The sequence below is a fragment of the Calidris pugnax genome, unplaced genomic scaffold (genome assembly GCF_001431845.1).
Source record: "Calidris pugnax isolate Ruff unplaced genomic scaffold, ASM143184v1 scaffold44, whole genome shotgun sequence".
NCBI lineage: Eukaryota > Metazoa > Chordata > Aves > Charadriiformes > Scolopacidae > Calidris > Calidris pugnax.
Genome location: NW_015094506.1, coordinates 10,758,003 through 10,783,495, shown reverse-complemented (window position 1 = coordinate 10,783,495; position 25,493 = coordinate 10,758,003). Strand labels below are relative to the sequence as shown.

Here is a 25,493-nt window from a genome sequence, read left to right as displayed (position 1 = left end):
AGTACTCCAAAAGACATTTTTAGATAATTGTTATAGAGGAATCTTTCTGCAATACCTCCTCTTTTGTGGTTTTACCTATGCCCCACTAATAGGTCAGTTCTGAAAATCTCCACTCTAACCAGTATTTCTAGAACACCTTCTCAGATCTTAGGGTGAATGCTAGGACCATGCTCCAGCCAGGTCTAGCTATAGGCTACGTGGGTAATAGATGAGTTCAGCTATGAATTCAGGTTTTTTCGTTTATTGAGCTTATTGCTTTAAAACAAGTGCTTCACACTAAAGAATTAACTAACAGAATGACTCGGTAGAATAGAATCGAACAATTTAAAAACTAGTATTCCTGTGGTACATAACACACAAAAATAAATATTTTATCACTCAAATGCTAGTAATGACTAGTATATTAAATTGAAGGTAACCTGTAACTGTTCTTTTGGCTGCTGGAAGCAGTTTTCCCAATATAGCCTTATTAAACTCCAAACAGGAAATGTAGGATGGATGAGGGAAGGATATTTTGGAGACTTCTTGGGGTTAATGTTACTTTAAAGCTCCACCTCCACTGAAATACTATTTAGAGCACAAACGAAGCAGGTGCAGGTTAAGCTGAGATTGAGACAACTAGTGTGGTATTCCTTCAGCATGTTTTCTGGCCTGGGGTTGGGAGTATAGTGAGAGCTTGGGTAAACCTTGGTGGATGTTTCCTTGCTGAATAGTATATGCAAAAACTGTAAGTCCTATTAGCATTGTCTTGAGTAGACAGCTCCTACTATATGAACTTTGATAATCATAATCAAAGCTAAGATTATCTTTTGGCTAATTCTCTCCTCTTTTTTTTTTCCTTCCCTTAATTAGAGGCATTTCTGGAATAGCGATGGCGTGCCATCACTTCTCATTTGTGCCTCTGGTGACTGCGACAGGCTAAGGGCTAACTTTGGCTTAATGAATGTTTTATGTGCTATTCTGTGAGTGTAGACTGCAAGCTTTCTCAGAGTCTACAGGCTTCCCCTCTTGTTGTAAGCTTTTCAGGGAACAGGCGTCATAATACATATCTGCACTGCTGTCAACTAAAAGCCTGTTTAGGCCTCAAGACATCAAGCTCAGGATGACATAATTTGAGCATCTGAACAGCCCGAACTGGATTTGTAAGCATTTTTTTCCTCTTCTTAGGAGGAGTGTCTGAGAGTGGCTTTTCTTTCAGCATTAAGTACCTCAGCTGGAAGGACCTATTTTTACGAAAGAATAGTCTGCATGTCTGAGAACTACCAAAATTGTTTTCTAGCTTTAAATAGAGTATATATGTAAACTTCGCTAAAACTGCATGTGTTAAAAAATCCTTATTAAGTCATTTGAGAAGCTGTTCTTCTTAAAATATAATGGAGTAAGCTTGAAACATTGTTCAAATTATACAGAAAGCCTGTTTTAACATGGCATGCTGCATACAGCTGTGATTCTTTAATTCTGCTTTGGAAAGATGAACAGTGTTCTTAACACCTGTTCACGCCTTGCAGTATGGCATTTGAAACTGGCAGCACTAGGTTCTCTAAAAAGGCCAAGCTCTGCTTTGTTTTTTAATTAAAACGCTTGGTTAAAACTTAAAAACTTTGGATCCACATCGTTTCTGACAGAAAAGGATGAAATACGCTTATTGTAGAATAATTACATTCTCTTTAACATACTGGTTTATTTGATGTTCTCTTAGAATACCATCATTACTGCTTCTTCATACAGGCACAAATGTATGCTTAAGCACTTAAACCTGGAAATCTGACTTTAGTGTCATCAGTAGATCAGTTAATACAGTACAGGAGGACACTCCTACCCTAAGGCTGCTTTTGAACCGCCTGCAGAATCAAATATAACTCTGCATTATTGGTCTACTCCCTTTGACCTCACTACAATCATTCCCTCTTATCACGCGAATTCCTTCCTGTAATTTAAATATCAAGGAGTCCGGTTTCCAAAAGTCAGCTTTATCCACTAGACAGATAGAACATTCTTTTCTGGTGCAAATGGCATTGCAAAGGGCATTGATTTTTTTTTTTTATTTTTCACCACACCCAATTGCTGGAATCAGCCTAATATCATTAATAGTGATCGACATTTTATATATACTAAAAGCAATTTGTTGTAACTGTGATATATAACTTTATTAATGAATTCTATATTTTTCTCTATCAACAATTTTAAAGGCAACAGCTCTTGGTGTACAAGTTGTTGTGCAAAGTACACTAAATAATTTTTGGAATCAGTCTGTTCAGTTCTTGCTCTGAAAAAACATAAGGATCTTTACTTTTACCCTTACCAGGGTTTTATTTCTGGCTGCAACATCGCTCCTACCCTCATTACTTTCCTTATGCTATTCCACTTTGTCTAACTGCTATTAACAGTCATTTCTTGGCAACTTATTGAAACCCTTTGCAATCTCTACTTTAGTAAGGCCTTTGACACTGTCTCTGTTTAACATCCTTATAGACAAGCTGACAATGCACAAGTTAGATCAGTGGACAGTGAGGTGGATTGAAAACAAGAATGGCCAATGCCAAGAGGGTTGAGAACAGTAGCACAAAGTCCAGCTGCAGGCACTTCACTGGTGGTGTACCCCAGGGGTCAATACTGGGGCCAGTACAGTCTAACGCTCTCATTAGTGACTTGTATGAAGGGACAGAGTGCACCCTCAGCAAGTTCACAGATAATACAAAACTGGATGGAGTGGCTAATACACCAGATGGGTGCTCTGCTTTCAAGAGGGACCTCAACAGGAAGGAGAAATGGGCAGAGAGAAACCTCATGAAGTTCAGCAAAGGGAAATGCAAAGTCCTGCACCTGGGCATGAATAATCCCAGGCTCAAATACAGGCTGGGGGCAGACTGGCTGGAAAGCAACTCTTCAGAGAAGGTCCTTGGGGTCTTTCCAACCAATGTGTTGATCATAAGCCAGCAATATACCCTCGCATCAAGGAAGGCCAGGAACCTCCTGGGCTGCATTAGGAAGAGCATTGCCAACAGGGTTGGACTATATGATCCCCAGGTGTTCCTTTCAACCTCAACCATTCTGTGAATTCTAAAACACAGATAGAATCATAGAATCATAGAATCATAGAATTTCCCAGGCCGGAAGGGACCTCCAAGGGTCATCTAGTCCGACCTCCCCGCAGTCAGCAGGGACACCCCCAACTAGACCAGGTTGCCCAGGGCCTCGTCGAGCCTCTCCTTGAATATCTCCAGGGATGGGGCCTCAACCACCTCCCTGGGCAACCTGTTCCAGTGCTCCACTACCCTCACAGTAAAGAACCCCCTTCTAATCTCCAATCTAAATCTGTTCCCCTCCAGCTTGAAGCCATTTCCCCTCGTCCTGTCACTACAGGCCTTTCTAAACAGGCTCTCCCCAGCCTTCCTGTAGGCTCCCTTCAGGTACTGGAAGGCTGCTATTAGGTCACCCCGGAGCCTCCTCTTCTCCAGGCTGAACAACCCCAGTTCCTTCAGCCTGTCCTTGTAGCAGAGGTGCTCCATCCCCTTGATCATCCTTGTGGCCCTCCTCTGGACCCTCTCCATCAGGTCCATGTCCTTCTTGTATTGAGGGCTCCAGACCTGCACACAATACTCCAGGTGAGGTCTCACCAGAGCAGAGTAAAGTGGCAGAATCACCTCTCTGGACCTGCTGGCAACGCTTCTTTTGATGCAGCCCAGGATGCGATTGGCCTTCTGGGCTGCAGCTGCACACTGCCTGCTCATGTCCAGCTTCTCGTCCACCAGCACCCCCAAGTCCCTTTCCTCAGGGCTGCTTTCCAACACCTCACCCCCTAGTTTGTATTGGTGGCGAGGATTGTTCCGGCCCAGGTGCAGAACCTTGCACTTGCTCTTGTTGAACCTCATGAGGTTCACCTGGGCCCACCTCTCCAGCCTGTCCAGGTCCCTTTGGATGACATCCCGTCCCTCTAGTGTATCGACAACACCACACAGCTTGGTATCATCCGCAAACTTGCTGATGGTGCCTTTAATTTCCCTGTCTATATCATTGATAAAAATGTTAAACAGCACCGGCCCCTGCTAACATTTTTGTTACCATTTCTCCCTGTAAAAGCTACATGGGAACAGGATGGAAAAGAATAACCTCAGTCCCCAGGCTGTCATATTCTCAATGTTAAAGCGTTGCTTTCTTAGACTAATCAGTCCTAAATTAAGTTAGGGCGCCCATTCTCACATTTCCTACTTGAAGGTTAGGTGGTTTTAAAAACTTTAATCTATTTTAGCCTAGTTCACACCCACATGTCCTTATCCCCACATTGTTTTTCAGCCTAAATATATTTTCCCCTCCCGTATATTTATAGAGATGTGGACTTATTTAGTGCACGAAAACAAAGCTTTTATGGGCTCTTATAATGTGCTGCCCATTCCCACGATCACCCTCATAGCCTTTCCCTGCACCTGTTCCAGTTTTAATTCATCCTTCATGAACATGGAAGAGCAGAATGGTACATGTTATTCCTCAAAAAAAAAAAAAAATATATATATATTAATGCCTTCCTCTCTGTTCTGTTGCAAATGTTTTCCTCACTCCCTGTAAGTAACAGCTCATTTGGTTATTCCTGCCAGACTAGCTGGGAGAAATTAATACAATAGAAGACTCGTGTTTAACCTGTACTGTGCTTACCCATAGTACTGTAGGTAACAGATGTGAGGCACCTTTCTGCATCCTCGTCACAATCCTCATCACATGACATAGGGCTATGTCATGCTGGCTGCAGCCATTCATTAAGATCTTGCTTCCAGGCAAAAATCAATTGAAGCCTTTTTATTATGGTTGCATTTCCACCCATGTGCATTCTTTGATGCTCCAGACTGCTTTTCTCAGGAAATCTTCAGCAGCCTCTGTAAGATGTCCTAAGTAGAAAGATTTTAGGCTTGAGAGGATCTGACTCAAGTTAGTCCATCACATACAAAATTACTCAGTAGAGAGTAGGCAAGTTTGGTTTTCTCTAAACAAACAGTAAACCTGCATTTTAAACCGTGCCTATGAGAATTTTTTTCAGACTTGTTCTCTGCTTGTACCTAGTTCACTGTAAATAAAAATTTAAAAAAAAATTTAAAAAGTCTAGGTGGAAATTTTCAAAAATAGCAGAAGTGATTTAGGCTCATCAGTCACTTATGAAAATGTGACCTCGGGGCTTTGATATTTCCATTCTAAGTAAGTTCCTAAATTAGAGAAGACACTGAAACAGAACTTCAGCAATAGGGCAGGCTATTTGATAAGCCAAAAATAGCCATTAGCAAAGCAAATATAACTCTAAAGAGATGCAATCTATTTAGAAGAACTATGGAAGGTAGAAGGTGATGGAAGGAGGGGAAAAGCTAATGCAGAGATCACTTATAACTTATGATGTAAATGAAATATGATCCAATGGCATCTTGAAGCTTGGGATATATTTGTTCATGAGATACAAGCTCATCATCTTCTATATAGAGTTAGGACAGCCTTGCAATGTTACGGATTTCTGCCCACCCTCCCTAAAATTTTGAAGGAGAGTGAGATAAGAGAGTTATAAAACAAAGTGGGAGAAATCACTCTCATTTACTGAGCAATCGACTTGCAGTTTTGTGCTCTTTACTCCTATTTGCAGTTACATTGTTTTCAATAAGACACTGTTTCTGTCCTGACATTTATTGTGCCATTACAGTCATTAATATGTGAAAGCCTGTTTTCAAATCACTATCATTTATCCTATCTTCCATTCATTGGAGTGAATATATGATGTGAAAAGTGGTGGGAGGTGATATTTTTTGATTGAAAGTAATGAAGTCTACAGAACTACAATAAGCCAAAAAAATAACTCCCATTTTCTGTCTTTTGTAACCACAATTCCACCCTCAAATATTTTGCTACTTAGAGTGATTATGTATGTTCATAGGAAAGAAGCAAATGGCAATCCAATATTGGGTAGACTTACTCTAGCTAAAATTACAGAGTAAATATCAGTTCACTGAGAACTTACCCTCGATTCACTAGCAAATCTTATTCTCAGTATCTTCATATATATACACTGCCACACATTTTGCTAGTTCTCAGCAAAATGGATTTGCCTCCTTTCTCGTGTATGATTTTTCATCGGTACTCCACACAAATACAGTCACTCTAAAGAAAGGGACGCTTACCCTTTGCTTGAGATTATATTTTTAGAGTGTCAGTTATAAAGATATACTGCAGCAATAGCTCCCTTTTACTTGATAATAAACATAGCCCAACAGCTGAAAAGATATATTTACAATCTTCCACCAGAATCCTCCCAAGCCCTTACTGCTAAGAAAAACAAGTGGGCCACTGCAGCATGTCCCAGAACTATTTTGGTGTTGGGGGAAGTGCAAGTTCCAAAGCAGTGTGGAAAAATGCTCTGCCAGCTGCTCCCCTTTCATACAAATGTAGGCTTAAGCGTCTTCCCTGATCAACGAGTAGATGAAAGAACTTTCAGATAAGTTGCTTCTACATCATTACTACTACATCCACAGAGATTTTTAGCTGTCTGAAGGCTCAAAGGTTCAAATTAATTCCTCACACCTCAGCTGACATACAGTAATTGGCTGTGCAAGTCAACAAAAAAATGCAATGTAACTCACAGCAGCTCAGCTCCCTACACTATGGAGTACACTCACTCAAATTGCTCGTGCCTGCCACATCCAAGAGCGCAGAGACCTATTGAGGCACAGCAACTCGTTACCTCATACCAAATGGCTCTGGTCTGAGTAACATTTGTATTTATAAATAGAAATCTGCTTTCAAAGCTCTGGCACCTGAGAAGTCATTGGTGCTTTAAGTCTCACCAGTGAAGTTAGCCGAGGGCCAGACGTTCTACTACTCTGCACGCCAAGATCTTGGTTTAGCTGAGCATTTCAAGGGCCCATCTCATGCCTACTGATCACAAGCTGCCAGGCCCATGCTTTGTCTCCTGTCCAACCCAATAGACAGGCTTATAGTACAAGTGCCACTCCAAAACCAGATTATAACACTGGGTATAACACAGACTTTCATTTAGAAGTGCTACCAAAGCAGAAGGTAGCATCCCCCATCTTTTATGTGGCTGTCTAAAGGCTGGCGTACTCAGGGAGGTAAGAGACTACTCAATTGAGGGGATTCTCATGTTTCTAAAGAAAAGTTTAAAAATGTGAACCTCCAGTGAGTCATAACCTTGGGAAGCAAACAGAAGTCAGGTGTGTGTGGATTTTTTTCTAAATCTCATGAGCTCCTAGAATCTAATTCATGTACATGGCATTAATGACAATAATTAGTGCCATAATGGCAATAATAATAGCTGACACCAAGCATGCTGACACTAGTTTAGTCTGGAGATGAAAAAGACTAAGAAAATAGTTGGATGGTCTGTATGAATTGCACATAAGCACAGCTTCTTGGTCAAGCTGAGACCAAAAGCCAGACAGACATAGTCTGGCTGCTGATGCTGCGACATTTGTGCTTCCCTGTCAAGAAAGCAGTTGTAAGATCAAGCAAGTAGTCATAAGATGCAACATCACCTCTTCCATCTTGACTGTTTTTTGTTTTCTTCAAATTATTCCTTTTCACTAGTATTAGTATCTCCTCTTTCTTTAGAATGAGTTTCAGGCTTCTTTTAAGTTGCAGTCTACGGTAGGACTGAAGGTGATTTATGCCAAAACTCATCAGCCATAAGCAAAGTAGCACTGCAGAGGCTTCAGTTACAATATAGTACCAGGGTACTGCCCAGGTTCGTACAGCCAAAGCCAGATTCAATGCTCTTGTAACTTCAGCACTGTTGCCTAGGCCAGCTAGATCAATATTCATAAAGCAATATCTATACACATCACTGTCACACCTTTAATTGCAATGTAGATACAGTCACAGGTAGTGGTCATTAGTGCTCTGAACTCACACAGAGACCAAAATTGGCAATTTGCCTTCTGAAGTATTTGACACACTAAATTTTTGTAAGTACGCTAGGATTTATCAGAAACTATGGATCACAGTTGGAAGGACACTGCAAAGGAGTAAGTGACATGACAAAGCAGAGAAGCAGACCTGGAATTAAATTTGTCTTAGTGCAAACTGCCAGACTTCCAAGACATGCTGAAGACTGCTATTTCAAAATGAAGAGAAGGTAGACATTCTCTGTACCACATTTTGATTGCCTAATCCAATGCTGTCACGAACTCAAATTATACTGAAATTTGCAGGGAAGCAGTTAAGCCATGAGAAACTTGTCCGCCAAGATAAATTTTCCCTTTTGATGCACACAACAGTCTTGACCTTTTTTCTGAAAGCAATATATTACATTATAGCAATATGTAATTTTATTTTGCAGCGCAGGCATACATTTAAGGTAAACTGTAACAAATTCTACACATTCAGCCCCACTGAGAAATTGTTTTCAAAAAAATACTTTGGTGATCCAAGCATCCAGGAGAGAACCATGGCTAACAAAATGCTAAATCTTAAAAATGTCTTAGAATTTCTGGGATTTTAATCCTCTCCTCTGTTTCAGCTCTGATGCTTTCATAAGCAACAATCAAGATGCCACGCTGCAGATGGAGAGGGAAGAGGCTACAAAACAGCACAGCCACCTTCCTATCACCTGAGCCGGAGCAGGCACCCCATGCAGAATGGCACTGTTGGAAGAGCTACTGCCTCCTTCGCCTTTCATACATCCACATCTGGTATAATACAAATTTCCTTTATATATATCCAGGATGTTCCCAATGATTGTGGGTTCTTTATCTGCCAATAAGCAAATTCTATCTTCAGTTTCAATCTCAGGATAGAAGGCAAAGGCTGGGAGTTTGTGCTACAACTTCCATCTGAAAAACCTCTGTGTGGGCAGCATCACAAGAAATTTTTCAAGAGACATTGCAGCTCCGAAGACATTGATGGCTATGTTTGCACAATGTAGTGACAGTAGATATAAACACTGAGCATGTTTTAAATTTAATTTCAGAGCATATGAGCTGTGGGCATCCAGAGGATGGGACACAAATATCAGAGTGGGAGACCCAGAGTCAGTGCTGTTACCCCACCTTTGCAACAACTGTTGTTCTCAGTAGCCCTGCAATAAAATTGATAGGAATTCTTGCATCACAAAACCCCCAAGCGTAACACTAGTAGAGCTAATGCATTTCCCCACTCTGCTAACTGAGCTTAAACGATTAGACCAACATCACCCACCCCCGGTACAAGGCTAATAAACATTGCTATAATAACACTGTACTCCCCTTTACAAGCAAGATGACCATGCCACATCTGGAAAGATCAGTGGATAAAAACGGTCATTTTTGGTTGGTTAAAAAAAATTAACAAAGCATCTCATGACATAGCTATGAAACATGCTACCACACAAGTTCAAGATTAAAACCTTTTCTTCCTTTTTTTCTTTAATTTAAATAGGGGGGAAGGGGACATTTAGATTTAACTGCACACAAATATAGAATAAACAAAGCAACCCAAACTGCCTTCCAAAGTATGGAATCTTTCCCTTTCTTAAGTACAAATGCAAAATGCATGCTACCGGTTGCAGAAAGGGCTATTTTTTTAAACTAAAAACTGAGAGACAATATACATCATCCACTGAGACATCTGTGGCTGATGCAGGAAGCAAAATAAGGAAAGATGACACACAGAAACTAAGGAGTCTTTGCTGTGGGCTACTGTCAATGGAGAGCTCAACTTGACTGTCACAAAGGACAAGCTGTCAGCAATCTCATCACTTATGGTGGTCCAAGGGCTGCCTAGCACTGTTCAAACAATGGGTAGGACCAACATGAGAATGGAAGTGGAACCCAAAACGTGCTGGTTGATCCCATCCCATCCATGTTTCCTCCCAGTAACATTGTTATGCAGCCTCGCCAGAAGTCAGACTCACATTTCAAAGTGCCCTTAAGCACCCAATTCCTATTGATTTCAATGGGAATCAGGCTCCTAAATGCATTTGTTGGTCTCAGCTTCACTGCCTTTGGACTCCAGCAGCAGGGAGAAGCTTTTGTACTATACTGGTTCAGCCTCAATACCTTCTCAGGAGAAAGAGAGAAAAATACATGCATGTCTTTAGGCATGATTCATGTTCAGTTTGCAATGAGATAACCACATAGCCACCACAAAAAGATTACAGATGGCTTTTAACAGTAAGTGACAGCACTGGCTGGTTACTACGATAATATCTTTTTCAAAAACTCTGACAGCATAGTCCAATATTAAGGAAATCCCTATTCTTCTCTTCTTTCTTTCAGACATCTTTGAAAACTAGCTTTAAGGCCCTGCATTTGTGTTGTGCTTAACACCTATTTTATACATAAAAGGTATTCAGGTATAGTTACCTTGCTGTCAAGCAGTTTGATTGCATCAGTTTATAATAACACAATGGAATGTATTTAAGGGGATTCTCTTCAGAGTTATGTTCTGGTTGTGTTCAACTCTCCTTATGAGAAGAGATGATTGAAGAAAAAAGGAAAACAGCATATGGCAGCTATTACCAAAATAAACATATCCCACATCTTGTTCTGAAATCCTGCATGCCACTCAAGTTACTTTAAGAGTAAAAAGAGTTTAAAAAAAAAAAAAAAACAAAACAAAACATCAATTCTGTTTATGGCCTCATGAGATTTTTTTTTTATTTTATTTTTTTTTTGGCCTGGCAACAGGACATCCTCGCTGGCATTACAAAGATCTGATATTCATTAAGAAAAAGAAAAGATAAAAAGCATGAATGTCAAAGAAAATTGAGAATACTAGCACATGCTGAGTCTTGTTCTCTAGCATATCAGCAGAAATACATTCCAAAACCAGGTTTTATCCTAAGAAACCCTGATTTGCAGTAGAAACTCTTCTTGATATGGAAACAAAGAGGAATATGCAAAATGATAATCAGTACTTACATTACTTTTAATGCTTAAAGTCTTAAATGGTTTATGAACCATACCACCATAGACCACTTATTTTTGCATGCCACAGTGTCATCACAGATCTTCAGCAGTGACAGCTGACTGACAATTTATTTCCTTTTGTATAAAGGAGACATAGCTACTGGTTGGATTACCCTGCTCTCAAGAGCAAAGAAGGAGAAAAAAATATCTTTCTTTCTAGGACAAGGACTTGAAAAAGTAGCACTGAAAATGTCAGCTGGTCCATTCCTCTACTTAAGACAGGACTGTTAGGGTTTAAACTATATTTTGGCATTTTTGAGCCTTTATCTAGGATAGCCTGTATCTGATGACTAGAAGATACAAGTGAAACTAAACCGTCCTAATCCCAGACAAGGTTTCCACCCTGCAAACTAACTATGGAAAAAATATGAAGAGTGATACTGTAGGAGCTGCACTTGAGTTACATGGTTTGACCTGTGGGAGATTATTGTGAACTGTAGTGTTGCGCCTTGAAAGTGATGCTTTTAGTATGAAAATTCCTGAACACAGGAAGGCCTAGGTAGGTCTGCAGGCTTTGCTGCTGGCTTTCAAAAATTTGGTATACCGTAAGCACATCAGAACAGTTAACAACAATTGTCTGATAAAACAATACAGAAAAAATACCTGCTCTATTTTTTGCATCTATTAGAAACATACCAAAATACAGACATCATTAGACATACAAGTCAACATGTCCAGCTTGCAGGTAAGCAAATATTCCTTTCTCACCAACAAATAATAGGAATCAATGTTGTTTAATCTACCAGATGTTGTTTAATCTACTCAAATGACACAGAAGTGTCATTTGAATAATTGGAAGCTTTGTGTTCCTCCTGACAACAATGTGATTTTAAGCATGTTTATGTACAATATGTGGAATCAACTTGTTTCCTTTCTGAAGTGATTTATATTTTCTTACTGCAATTCCATGGATTACTTCTATGTAACAAAATCCCCAGAGTGTAAAAAAATTAAACTTAAGCACATTTTCAAAGGCATTCTCCTGTTTAGTCATCACTAAGAACAAAACGTTGGCTCTTTGTTACAGAGAAAATATCACAAATACCATATGCAATGAGGTTCCCAAAATGGTAGCTGGCGGGAGCAGAAAACATGTTTTCACTGATGCAAAGACCAAAATCTTAATTCAGATGGACAAATGAATTACCATTTTTATTAGCCGTAGCTAGTATGCACCATAAAGCATCTTTGTTCCCTACTTATTTATTTTTTGACATTCATACCTGCCTTTCCTTTCTGTTCCATTCTTTTTCTTGATGCTCACTCTTGATACTTTAGTTTTCAGAAATTCTTTCTGTAGTTCCATTTCACTTTACTTTCAGGTCAGCAGAGAACTCACTGCTGACCTGTTCTCAAATGACAACCATTTTGTTCTAGAAAACAACTGAAGAGCAGCAACCTAAAAAAAAACCAAAATAAATGAAGAGAAAGAGAGAGTTAACTTGCAGCTATTCCAGTCCTCTTTTGCACAGCAGCAGGCAATTTGAGAAATTTCTGGAAGAGCAGCTGGAAGAGCTGGGGCAGGGTGGAGCACTTTCAAAAAGAAAGTTGAAAAATTTTGCATACTATTTCAAAACAAAGTAAAAATTGTTAGTTTCACTTTACCATTGCAAAATAATTGTTTAGGATCTACACAGGCCAATCTGGCAAAGCTTACTGTTTAAAAATATTCCTAACTAGTAAAATCAAACAGTCAAACAGTTGTGGTCAATGGCTCAATGTCCAAGTGGCAATCTGTGACAAATGCCACTCCTCACAGCTGGTACTGGGACCAGCATTGTTTAACATCTTTGTCTGTGACATGGACAGTGGGATTGAGTGCATTCTCAGCAAGTTTGCTGATGACTCCAAGCTGAGAATTGCAGAGAATACTTTTATTTTTACATTGAATTCTCAGACTTGATTTCAGTTATTCCAGGTCTCTTCATCTACATCCACGTAGCAAGACATATTACCAAAGACAGATGTGAGAATATTGAGAACGGAAAACTTAATTTTACTTGAACTTTTATAAGATACATACATTTAATTTGCTAAGTAAAAGCTTTTCCAAAATACAGATATAGAAAATGTGAGTAATATAAACCAGTACAAAAATCTGAGAAAATCATCATGGGCTAATCCTACAAGTTTTTATTTATGACAATGAAAAATATTGCAATAGGACTGAACTATTTTGCAGTAGAAGGTGAGTAGGGGAAAAGTGTTAACTACATTTTGAACACTTCTGATTGCAGCAAGACACAAATTATGCTTACACAGTATTTCTATATGCAGCCATTTAATTTTGTACTTAGAAGTCTTTTATTCCCTTAAAAATGCATACAGAAAATACTACTGCACATATTAGCACAATAGTATCAAATAAATGTTTTATCCAGCACCAATAAAGGATAAGTACAGTGTGATCATCAAACTATAAAGGTCATCAATACCTATAATAAGAGATGAAGGCAGAAAACAGATACTACTTCCAATCTCTGGACTGCACACACAATCAATAATTAGCCTGGCTAAAATTTTTATTAGGAAGGATTTAGGCAACAAACTAAGCTATACAGTTTATCAAAATGAGCCCCAGAAAAAAAAAAAAAACAAAACCAAAAAACTATCTGACCATTTCTGCTTTTTTCCATCTAGAATTCAACCTTCAATTTTCCCTCCCAAGCCCTGCAACATCTTTACTCTATTCACTGAAACCATCTGTCTTGAAATATCTCCTGATGGGGAATGGACAGCATTAACACTGATCACCCACCCTGGGGATGAGCTTATTATGAGGTTATTAGTTGTAGTATTGATGTGACTTTCATAGATGACACGGTACCATTCTGTATGCTTTTCTACAGTAGGGTATGAAACATCGTATTTCAAGAGAGTTGCTGAATATGTTTGAAGACTTAGAACCTCTGTGAAGGAAAAAAACCACTTTTACATCTTTTCCAAGTTGTGCATTTTTATAGAGAGTGTTCAAAGATGTATGTATTTGATGTATACCATAAAGATGAATACTCACTCAGGCCATTCAGAGAAGCTGTCTGGAACCAGAGAAAGATGAATGAAGCATGAAAATAATTTAAGTGTAAATAAAAAGGAAATGAAACATTAAAAATATACATCCATTAGCAGCTTCCTGGGTTGGGTTTTTTTGTTACTGTTGTCTGTTGGAGTACAATCAACTATGATAAAAGTTAAAGTAATCTTTGAACAGACCAGCCCTTCCACACAGCGAAACAGGGATAATTATCCTTCTATTAGGAATGGTTATGTCTCATAACTTCCTTACTGCCAGGACAACCTGATCACTACAGAAAGAAGCAGAAATGAAGGGAAGAAAGGAAAAGCAGAAAGAAAACTGAGAAGCACAGAATTTTTTAAAAGCAAGGTGACCCGATGTACGTTCTAAATGTTTTCTCCCAGTCCCAAACTTTTTACATATTTATGTCCTGTATGAAGTAGAACTTTTTCTTCCTTTTAAGAAATAAAGTTCCAAACAAACAGGAATCAGGCCACCACCAATGCCCAGCTCCCCAGGAGTCCTTGCTTGCTTACAGACCTTGCTACAGGTCTGCTCTGTTCTCCACTACTCTTTTCTGTCCAGCTGTTGTGCCTCACTTTAGCTTTTGTGGGGTTAACTGTCCACCTCAGCAGCCCTGGCCTTCATTGCACTCTTTGCTTTGATTCTGGCCCTTGGATGAATCTTTCTTTACCAGCTGCAGTTCTCTCTCTTCTTAGAACCTCAGTGAGGACCTGTCCTTTGTTAGCAATCTGTGGGGTAATCCAGATACCTACTACTCCTTCTCAAATAAAGTTTTTAACTTATTTTTATGCTCTCACACAGAGACAATTCATTCAGACAAATGCTAGTTATTCCTATGCAATAACATTCAACTATACCTCTCTCTGCCCTTAATAACTATGTATTGTCCCTTCTGCATACTCAGGAAGACTCACTCATTCCCTGGCACAACCCTTTATACCTACACACCCAGGTTTACTCCACACATTGCCTTACGCATGCTGTTTCTCAGCATATTCCCCACCTTCACGCAATCACACCCTCTTCTTCCTCTAGTACTGTTCAGTTGTTAAAAGCACAAATATGCTACTCTCAAGGCTGGAGTTGCAGAGTTTTGTTAGATGTGAATGCTACCAAGTAAAAATGTGGAAGTTCAATGTGTTAAGAAGATACCTAGTGGCTGCAGAAAGAAAAGGTAAAGTGGAGCGTGCATTAGTGAGTGGTCTATGAAGTAGAATCATCCAATGGTTCACTTGAAGAGCCAAACATGAAAAAACATCCTGTTTGAGTTTATGTTATATCCATATTTAACAGGTGTTACACAGTATTCTTACAATGAAAAAACATTATCTAAGGAGTTGGATTCCCATCCAGCTTGTATCTTCAAGTGAAATGAGTTCAGGAGTTTGTTTCCTAGTTCATGTGAAAGAAAACTGAAAGATATGTCAGGCTTTTTTTTTTTTTTTTTTTAGGATGCATTGCAAATTTAGTTTGCAGCACGCTGGCTGTACAGTAGGGGAAGACTGCTGACCGTGCTGCAAATTTTGCTCTCAGCATAGTGAGTTGTCTTGATGTATGTCAAAATCTTACTTCTGTTGTCAGTTTATGTTGAACTTCAGCTGCTGAGTCATATCTTTCCATTCATTTTTCTCCTAAATATTTTTTTCATAAAGCATTACTCAAAAAAGAAAATACCTGAAGGGGCAGTTTCTTTATATCATTTTACATTTGAAGTTGTCTTTAGTATTTTAAGTCTATTCATTCAGAAATACAATGAGGTAACACACTGTGCGTCAAGTTAAAACTCCTAAGGTGGTAAATGCTAAATAGGTATAGACGTGAAAGATCTCTTCAAGTATGTGCCAAGAGAGCAATATTATAGTTCCACCTATAGAAGTGTACAGTCCCTAACATAAGCATGGATTTTACAATACCTTTAGAAATGAATCTACTGAAGCAGTTTCTCTGCCCGCATCAAAATCATTGTAACAGGGAAGTTGGCAAAATAACTAATCCTACCTTTAAATAAAGAATCATCTCTGAATAATGCATGCACATTATATTTAAAAACTCTTTAGGATGGGTAGTGACAGCATGGATTTTAAATTTGTGTAGCAAAGTACTTGTGCTACTTGTTGATTCTTTGTATTTTGGACGTTATTACATAAGAGGCCTGTACATTGAGTTCAGCTGAGGACAAACGGAGCGGCAGACATTACTTCATAGTTAAATGGGACTGCTCCGCTGTTGCTGAACCGGGGAAGCGTACAACTGGAGTCCACGTAATACAATTAGTATGCCATTTCGCAGTGTTCCAGAATGAAATGGCCTTATGATCTCTAATACTGCGGGTAATGCTTACAGATCAAACTCACAGCACTATTACCAAGCAGAATCCCAATTCTACAATCGGATCTTTTCAGGTCACTTCCACATATATGAGATTCCGAAAGACTTTAGCAAACCTTTGTGAAAGTCCATCTGGCAGCAGCCAAATATGAATGACAAAACTGATACGAGGGGGATAACGCTTACCAAAGGGAAAAAAAAAAAAAAAAAAAAAAAAAAAGAAAAAAAGATAAAAAGATAAAATGAAGCATTATCGGGAAAAATTGGAGAAAATCAGAAAAGAAAGGAGAGGTAAAGGCTAAAAAGCACACACTTAGCATTTATATTACAGAATTTTAATTCATGTGGTTAGTTTTCATTTATTTTACTGGACTCTGTTTGGTGCCACTTACGATGCATCTCTAGAAATTATCTGCACTTATGTCAACAATTTTGGTCCTACTATCAGGGGAAAACTAATACCCGATTGCAGAATCCAAGTATCCCATTGCAAAATCTGGTTCCAGCCACATTCCAAGGCAAGTATCTTGACTCTAATAGATGATTTCAAAAGACATGTCACCACTTTGAATAGTGACAAATTTGCAGTTGCAAATACAACTGATCTTTTAGCATTTACACAATCAGGATATGAATTGTGAAGCCTATGCCTTCTAACCAGCTAAACTTGATACATCCTCAGTAAAATTCTAAACCCTATTCCAAACTTTATTTGGCCCATGATATTCTCATTTCTTTTAAAACCTCAAAATGACAAGATCTGTAGTAAAGCACTGCCCTAGGTGAGTTGGTCTTGTAGGTTTCCTGCTAATTCTAGCAATCCATGGGATCCTTAGTCTCTAGTAAGAAGAAGGGAGGCATGATAACCAATGAACTGCAGAAATCAGGTCCATAATTGCCATTAGGAAAGAAAAAGAGGCTGTTTGTGACATGTTTCCAGTGATGCATTGCTGTTGTTAGAATTGTCTCTCTTATATACATACAAAGATGCTTTATCTATCTCAACTCTAAAAATAGTAAGGCTCAGGAGGTAATATAAAAAAAATCAAAAGACTCCTCATTCTTTTACAATTTTGGCCTGTTACGTCCTGTGAGAAATGTTAAAATTGGCTACAAAAGTGAAATAAAAAAATAAGGTGCTTTCTAAACTCTTATCCCAGAGTTGCACGCTAGTATATAATTTACATAAATGTAGCCTAAGGACCAAGATACACTATCTTTTAAGAAGTTTTACAGTTTTTCTCATCTATTCTTGCCCATAGTGAAAATATTAAGTGCTCGCTCAGAAGAATCAATTTTAATTTAATCAGAAATGTTACTCATTTATTTTTCATTTATCCCAGTAAGACCAATATTAAAATCTATATTAAATGGAAAATGAAGCTTTTAAAATCAAATTTTAGCACTGATAATATGCATAACTGTTGAAATTCGTTAAGTTCTATGATGTCATAATATAAGTCAACTAAGACTAAATGAACAGTTCTATGTAATTTGATCAGTGAGGTAAAGTTATAAAGCTTGCACAAGCACAGTGGAGGTTTGGAATTTGTTGCATTAATTATTTCATTTAATAAGACAATAGATTAAGTAATATAGCGAAGGTAAATTTAAAAAAAGCTGCCTTCAAATGGGTGAAGAGACAATTACAACACAAGCTGAAGAGACATAGTCTATCAATACTAGCAACAAACAGACCTGAAAAATCCTAAAATGATAACAAGACTTTCCTCTTCTTCCTGAGAAAGGCTTAATCACCAAAGTAGAGAACATTTTTTTCTGTGGAGGAGTCTGAGAGAGATGGATTTGTTCCCAAATTCAGGAAATAGCAAACTTTAATAAAACAATGGACAAACTAACTCTTACTGTGATTCAACTTTACAAGCAGTAAGAATGCAAAGTTATTAATTTACAGCATACTTAAACACCACTCCCATCAATAGTTTAACAGTTGTCATCAAGAAAATAGTAAAACCAGAGCCTCATTACGTTGAAAGACGTGAAACTGTTAACACACATCTCAATAAAGCGTCACACTTGAGAATCAAACACCCCCAGCCTTTGATTTGTAACTGTGCACATTTGTTGTCTCTTAGGTCATTGTTCAGTAACCATTTACTCAGCTTCTATTGGGAAAGAGCAGTAATTATGATAATGTAGTAACTAACACCTGATTTACTAACTTTGGGAGGAACTCCAGGAGGAAAACTTGGGTTTATTCTGCTTTTTTTTTTTTATCTTCCTAATATTTGGGAGAGATGTTTTAGATTGCTATTAAGAAAAACTATAGCGCTGGTGAATGCATTCTCAAGACACTACCTGCATCCATATACTGGACTCCCGACATAATTTGAGGGGAAAAAACCAAATCTTTAAAAAATTATAAACGAAGTTTCAACAGATAGTTATCAAAACACGCAATTTAAGTAATTTAAATACAAATAATAATGGATTGTGTCATAAAGAAAAACACTCACTCAGAGAACTGGTCAGAGAAACAACTAGAAATTTCCCTTCTTGGCTGTTCCTAATTCAGAGCTTAATGGGTCTCAGTGCTTCAACCATCTGTCCATTCTGACGATCTTTTTCAAGTACAAATTTTATTCTCAGAGGACCTGAAAAGTTTTCCAGAGACAGTTTGTCAAAATAGATAGATACAATTCCTCAGTACAACTTTCTTTTCTAGGGAAAAAAATAAAACAACTTGAAAGAGTCCTAGCTAGCTCTAATAACGTATTTTTGTTTGACTCCATTCTCTATCTCAATGCTATTTTACTGTAACCGTACACAGAAAACATACTCCACCTGCTCAGAAGCTGAGCAACAGAACCCTAAGCATATGGAAATCACTAGGCTAAAATACAGAGCCATTTTCACCATAGTGATTTCCTACTGCTATCAACACGTAAGTTACATGCAGACGTTCTGCTTGCCCACAATTCTCTATGTGCAAAACTGAAACAGGCACACAGCTGTGCCTTTCACCCCAGCAGAGCCCTTATGCACAGCTTAAAATGCTACCTTCTGCTGGCCCTCTTACCACTAGGAGGTTCAACTGTTAAATTGTAAACAGCTCTGATGCATATACCTAGAAACAGTAGCTAGACCACAGCCTGAAACAAAAGCACTGAAATAAAGGTGATAATACCAGGCCCCATCGTAATTTGGCTCCAAAGCTGGTAACACATTCAGTCATCATATGCCCTCTTTAAAAACGGAGCAATGATCAGCTTGCATGTCTAGGTGTTCTCAAGTAGCCCATGAAGATGATAATGACTAACTATGATTAAAAATTGGTGGGGTACCTATTATGAGTCTGTTCCACCCATATTGACCTATAGATCTGATCTCTTTTTAAAGGTTGCTTCATATAAGGAAGGTTAAACCTGACTAAACACATCAGGGTCAAAAGCCAACATTTTGGAATGAAGCCTTCAGATGAAAACAGCGGAGAGGAACATTCAGGGCTTTTTATTGCTTTCTCTGCCACCACACCTTTGAAGTAATCACTTTTTCCAGTAATTTGGTTGAAGCCTGCAACAGTCAAAATAATGTTCAGATATTCAAGAAATTGCTATGCTCTGCTACCAAGATTTAACTTTGAAATTCAACCAGACATAAGAGTAAAATTAAATCACTGTTTACTTCTCACATGGAATTACCTCCAGTAATTATCTCAAGTATTTCTTGAACTCACAGCTACACAGAATAGCTTCTGCTCCTATTTAGCCCGGTTCCTAAGAAAGCATAGTTTGGCCAAGCCTCTGGTTTTTTTCTGCCACAAATTTCTATGTTTTTCTACAAAATAAAAAAAAAAAAAAGAAAGAAGATGTACATTATCAGACAAGCTCTTCCACTGGATTTAAATCTTGTCATATCAGAAATAGGCTTAAATAGTCAGTAACCTAGCTACACAAACATACTGAAATAAACATAATAAATAAATGACCTGCTGTTAGACTTGAGTGCCAAGTCTAGCCAAGCAGACTTCCGTTAGATTGGGAAAGAAGATTGCTTAAATGGCCATCTATGCTTCCATTTTTGATGCATCTGTTAATAATACAACGCAACTACCATTTTATTATTAACCTGGCTTCTGAGAGATAGGCTCTGCCAGAAAAAACTGCATGGTTTTGACGTAATTCCGCTACCAACTCTTTACCTCACCCCATTGCTGGAAAACACAGTAGATTTAGCCAAAGAGAACATGTGCCCATCTCTTGGCAACCAAGTTCACTGTCCCATTTCCTCTGTACCTTAAAATAGGACTCTGGGGCAGCTGATATTGGGTACAGGCTTCCTGCTGCTGCTATGGGGGTTATAGCTTCTTAACCACAGGTAGACTTCCAAAACAATTCAGGTATTTTCTCAGCTTGGAGTCTGTGCTTCTTTCCCGAGAAACTCAACTCCTCAAAACCTAGATATATTTCACCCTATTTTATTCAGGAAACTGAGCGAGAACCAATGAAGAGCCTACTCATACTATTACAGTCCTCATGTAGCCACACTTATAATTTTAAATGTTTTCAGGTAAAATGGGATTTCACTGTAATCACTGGAAGGCATTACTTTATCACTGAACAAGCCTAGTAACTCATATAGTCTCTCCAAACTACATCCACTTACACCAAAAAATAGTCTACCCCAGAATTAAATCAAAACTTGAATAAAAGAGTATTATGGCAATGAATTCATAACTAAGCAGGAGAAAATACCAAGGACCCAACTGTGAAGAGCATTGTTCACGGGAAGAATATTTATGGCCATAAAGCTAAACAATAGGACATCCCATAACAACGCCCTAGAAGTTAAAGAGCTTAAATCTAAATTTAAGATTATATAATCTCACAGAGAATCCAAAATACACAGCAATGATCTTAATTCATACTTACTTATTTCATGAAGTCTGGCCAAATCCTTGGGGTTTTATGTTGTCTCTATGATAAAGATAAAGCAATTTTACATCAGTTTAAAGCAAATATTTTTCAGGCACTTTTACTGAAATTGAGTATCATAAATCTATCTTTATTGTAGAACCCCAACAAAATATGCTAAACAGTTCTGTAAAATACTACTATATAAAAGCTGCTTTATGCAGCAGCATGATTTAGAAATAAATAACTGTTCCATTTTTTAAAGTTCTCTCTGTTCAGTGTTTACCAGAAGAGAGCGTGTGTATGCTTTGGCAAGCTTTTTGCATATTTTTTGGCACTTAAAAGAATTTTAAGACTAATGTTGGCATTTTCATAACTGCTAAATCATTAGAAAGATGACATTTAAAGATTGCAGGGAAGCTAACTTGGCACTGTTTGCATTTGCTTCCTTATAGCTAACCACAGAGTAGTAAAAAATCTCAGAAGATTAGCTGCTCCCTCCTATTGTATCTTGGGGGGGGGGTAAATCCCCTTAAAAAAGGAACTGACCTGGTGAATATCTACCCTTTCCATGTACCAAACCTTCTTATATTTAAATGTGTTTAAGATTTTCATTTCTAGGTTTGGGAAAGATGCTAACCAGTTTGGTTGTCAGGTTAACCTTGCCAACCGTGGCGCTACAGTCAGGGTAAGTTCTGCTGAAAGGATGACCGGGCATTGGGCTGTGGGTGGCCTTCCACCGGGCACAATGCAGCTGAACCAGGATTTACTGCTCCAAAAGCCCACACAATGCAGCACTGGAGGGATGTATTCTCAGTACACCGTTCCCTCCTGAACTTCTCGATTTTTGTGCTGGTTTAACTGTTGAATACAAAAGAAATTTTATACCCGTGACAAAACAAATTATCATCCGGAATGACGATAACAAGAGACTTTATTTTTCCCTAATATAAAGCAACTAATTTGTTGTGCTATTTGCAAAGGTGAGGAAAACAAAAAAGATCTAAGTACCTATTTCTCTTCAGAACAAATGTTATGTAGAGGACTGAAAGTACCTCCAAAGCAAGCATTTCATTTTTATTAACCATAATAAACTAAGAGTGGAAAAGAAAGTTACATAAAACTTGCCAGAACATAGTTATTGAACACTGCAGTTTCTAATCTCAGCAATAAATGTAAGTCAAGGAAACTGGAAAATCTAATTACTCTGTAAATTTTTAAACCTGTTTCTTTCTTCTCAAGGAAAAGGAAATTGTTCCCTTGCATTTAAGCAGACTTCACTCAAACTGTAACTACAGCTAGGTGGAAAGTTATTTTTGTCTGAACGTAAAGGTTTTTGAACTTCCTTTAAAGTGTCTTTGCATCCTGCATTGTTTACTCAGCTCTGGTTCAGACTCGTACTCAAGGTATCATCAGTTACTTCACAATTAGTATTGCTGTAGTGCAAAATCCAGAGACACTCTTCATAAAACCAAAAAAATCCACCTCAGAATAAATCAGAACTTTGGTGCCATATTGTAGCAGTTCCTTTCAGTAATACATCCCATGCAATCATAATTTGATAGCCAGTATTCACACACTGCATTAACAAAATCTGAAGCAATACATCATTACAGAACTACTGTGAACGTGAATATGGGATAGCATTGTAAATGTTAATTACCTACTCATAGAGGATTGTTTCACATATAGTTGTTGCTGACTTCTGTGTATAAACAGACCATGTAACTTAGACCTACAAGATCAAAAACTTTAAAAAAAAAAAAATAATTTTGAAGATTCAAGCCTCTTGATGAGTTCTAAAAAACAAGGACTATTTAAGTATCACATCTGCAAGCAAAAACTTTCAGGCATTCCTAGCACAATGAATCTCAAGCCTTCTTAAAAAACCAAACCAAAACACAACAACAAAAACCCACAAACCACCTCTCAAAACAAACCTCCTCAAGGTCAAAGTCAAAAAAACAAAACATGCCTTGCACTTCACATTGTAGGATTCATCTGTCATTATTTTTTTAATATTTGTCCATATTCACAAAGTCGAGTTTCTTCTAGTTTGTAAAATAAAAGCTCAATTACATATAGGAGGCAACAGCTGGGGCTTTCATGAAAACAAAGAGAGCCCCAACATATTTACAAATTGTAGGAACCATTACTGCGTTTGAGGAGACGTGGACTACAAAACGTAAATACTGACTGGCTCGATTCGCGGAGCTCTCTCTTCCGGCTCTTACCTCTGTGATACGTGACAGAGAAACCATCGAGTTTCACAAGAGAGATAGGATTTCTGTGTTGTGTTCTGATTTGGCAGTCAAATGTTTTGTTTGGTTTTTGGGGGTGGGAGGGGTGAGTTGTACAGAAGTGGAAAACCTGGCCTAAGCTCATCTGATCTTTGGACGTTGTTCTCGTTAAGTATAAATCCTACTTTTGAACTTCCTCCAATTGCGTGAGAGGTGAAGCCTCCCAAACAAAAAAAAAAACACCACATGGGAATAGCCATACCGAAGATTTAAAATGTTTGTCTTAAAAGGTAAACCCTGAAACAGTAGCTCAAGCAACACTTCAAAGCAAAATGAGAGATCTACCATAATGGTCTATTATAAAAAGCAGACCAATGGCAAGACTTTTTTTGCTGTATGCTTTACATGAATGCACATCTATGCTGTGATTTACCTTTAAATCTACACAAGAATAAAGCAAAGGTGACAAGGTCAAACACATAAAATCTAAGAAATGTTACTGCAATGACTAGGTGTACAAACTTAATTTGTAGCCCTTGAGTTTCATTACCACACTCCCTTTTTTTATCATGGACAAGTTTATGAATACAAGTATCAAAATCCTATTTATTCCTCAGCATTCTCAAATGTTTCAGATCCCAACCCTTTAAATTTTGAACTAAAAATTTCAGATACTAAGCGGGGATTGGTCCTTCCCTCACAAAAAGGAATTCATTCTGACTAGGGATGTATTAAATAACTACTAAAATTGCATGTAGCCTGAGGCCTGACTGGTGAGAGGCAGTAATTAACAAGACCTGGATCTGCAGTGAATATGGAGAAAAAGAAGAAACCTAATCTGCCAGTCCATTTGCTAAGTGACAAAAGTGGCAGGGCCCTTCTTAACAAAATATGCTCATACATGTAATCAGCATGTAAAAGCAAATTAAACTTTAGGTGTTTCTTAATCTTCGGGTGTTTGGCCTTACAGCTTATTATAACTTTAACAAAATAATATCATTCAATACAATTGTGCTTTCCCTCCTTTAGCTTCCATGGTTTTCAAGTGTGATATTGCACTGACTCACTGCACTCAGTTCACGCTCTGAAGGGAGAGAAGGTCCAAATTTCACTAAGAACAAGAGTAACCAGTGATGATGAACCAATCTCCTTTCAATGCATGCCACAAGAGGCACATGCAGAGTCTGACTTGTTACAGATCAACAAAGTCACTTAAAAAAAATATCTCAGGCTGAAAAAATAAACGTTCTGCAACAAGAAGAAATAAGTAGGATAGATGTTAAAAACACATTGGTCTACTTCTAGAGCACAAAGGAACCCACTGAAAATCAGCAAGATTCAGATGAATGAGGAAGTTTATGCAACAGTTTGGATGGGTCATTTCTACAAGTGCAAGTATGTAAGGGCACACTATCTTTCACCTGCCAATACAGCTAAGCAACCTTTCATGCACAAGCAGTAAGTGCTTTGATGGCTACATGCTATCAACAGCAATTGAGGGGCATTGAAAAGAGTAGCAATTCCTTGTTCTGCTTTTGGGTTGGGTTTTGTGGGACTTTTTTCTACGGCAATAAAAACACCAGGGCTTTCACCCTACCAGATCATAATAAAAGTGTGTGGATAGCAGAGCATTTTCTGGCCTGTCATCAATATTGGGAAGGCCTTTTGTCCACCTTTACCTCCTAAATAATATTACATAAACAAAGCCAAAAAATAGCACGGGCTGCCCGCTTTCCCAGCCTGCGTGGGCCAGCATCTGCTAAAAACAAGTTGCTTCAAAAGCGGATTAATTTACAGCGGGCAAAGCCACGCTCTCGCTTGAGAGTGCTTGAGCCATGTGCACCCTCCCGCTGCCCAGCCCCGCCGCCGGGGCAGCCGCCCTGCCTCGCACACCTCCGCCGGGCCCCCCGCCGCGGAGCCTGCCGGCAGGGACCGCATCCCTCCCGCACCCCGAGAGCCGGGCCGGGCGCAGGCCCAGCACCCCTGGAGCGGCGCCTGACAGTGACCCGGCGGGCCCGCTCCCTCCCGACGGGGACATCGGGTGGCTCAGGCCGGTAGGGCAACGCTGCCCCGCCACCAC

The 25,493-nt window shown here is 38.6% G+C and overlaps 1 long non-coding RNA gene across 1 annotated transcript in view; it reads right to left on the bottom strand.

The window, feature by feature from the left end:
• The window catches only part of LOC106901232, a 117,595-nt gene extending 97,535 nt beyond the window's left edge, over window positions 1-20,060 (bottom strand). Inside the window, exons 1-3 of the long non-coding RNA XR_001414287.1 lie at window positions 19,962-20,060; window positions 18,777-18,914; window positions 12,155-12,330 (exon numbers count right to left, since the gene is read on the bottom strand). This is a non-coding gene — a long non-coding RNA (uncharacterized LOC106901232). The remainder of the gene's footprint in view (window positions 1-12,154; window positions 12,331-18,776; window positions 18,915-19,961) is intronic.
• Window positions 20,061-25,493: the final 5,433 nt, after the last annotated feature.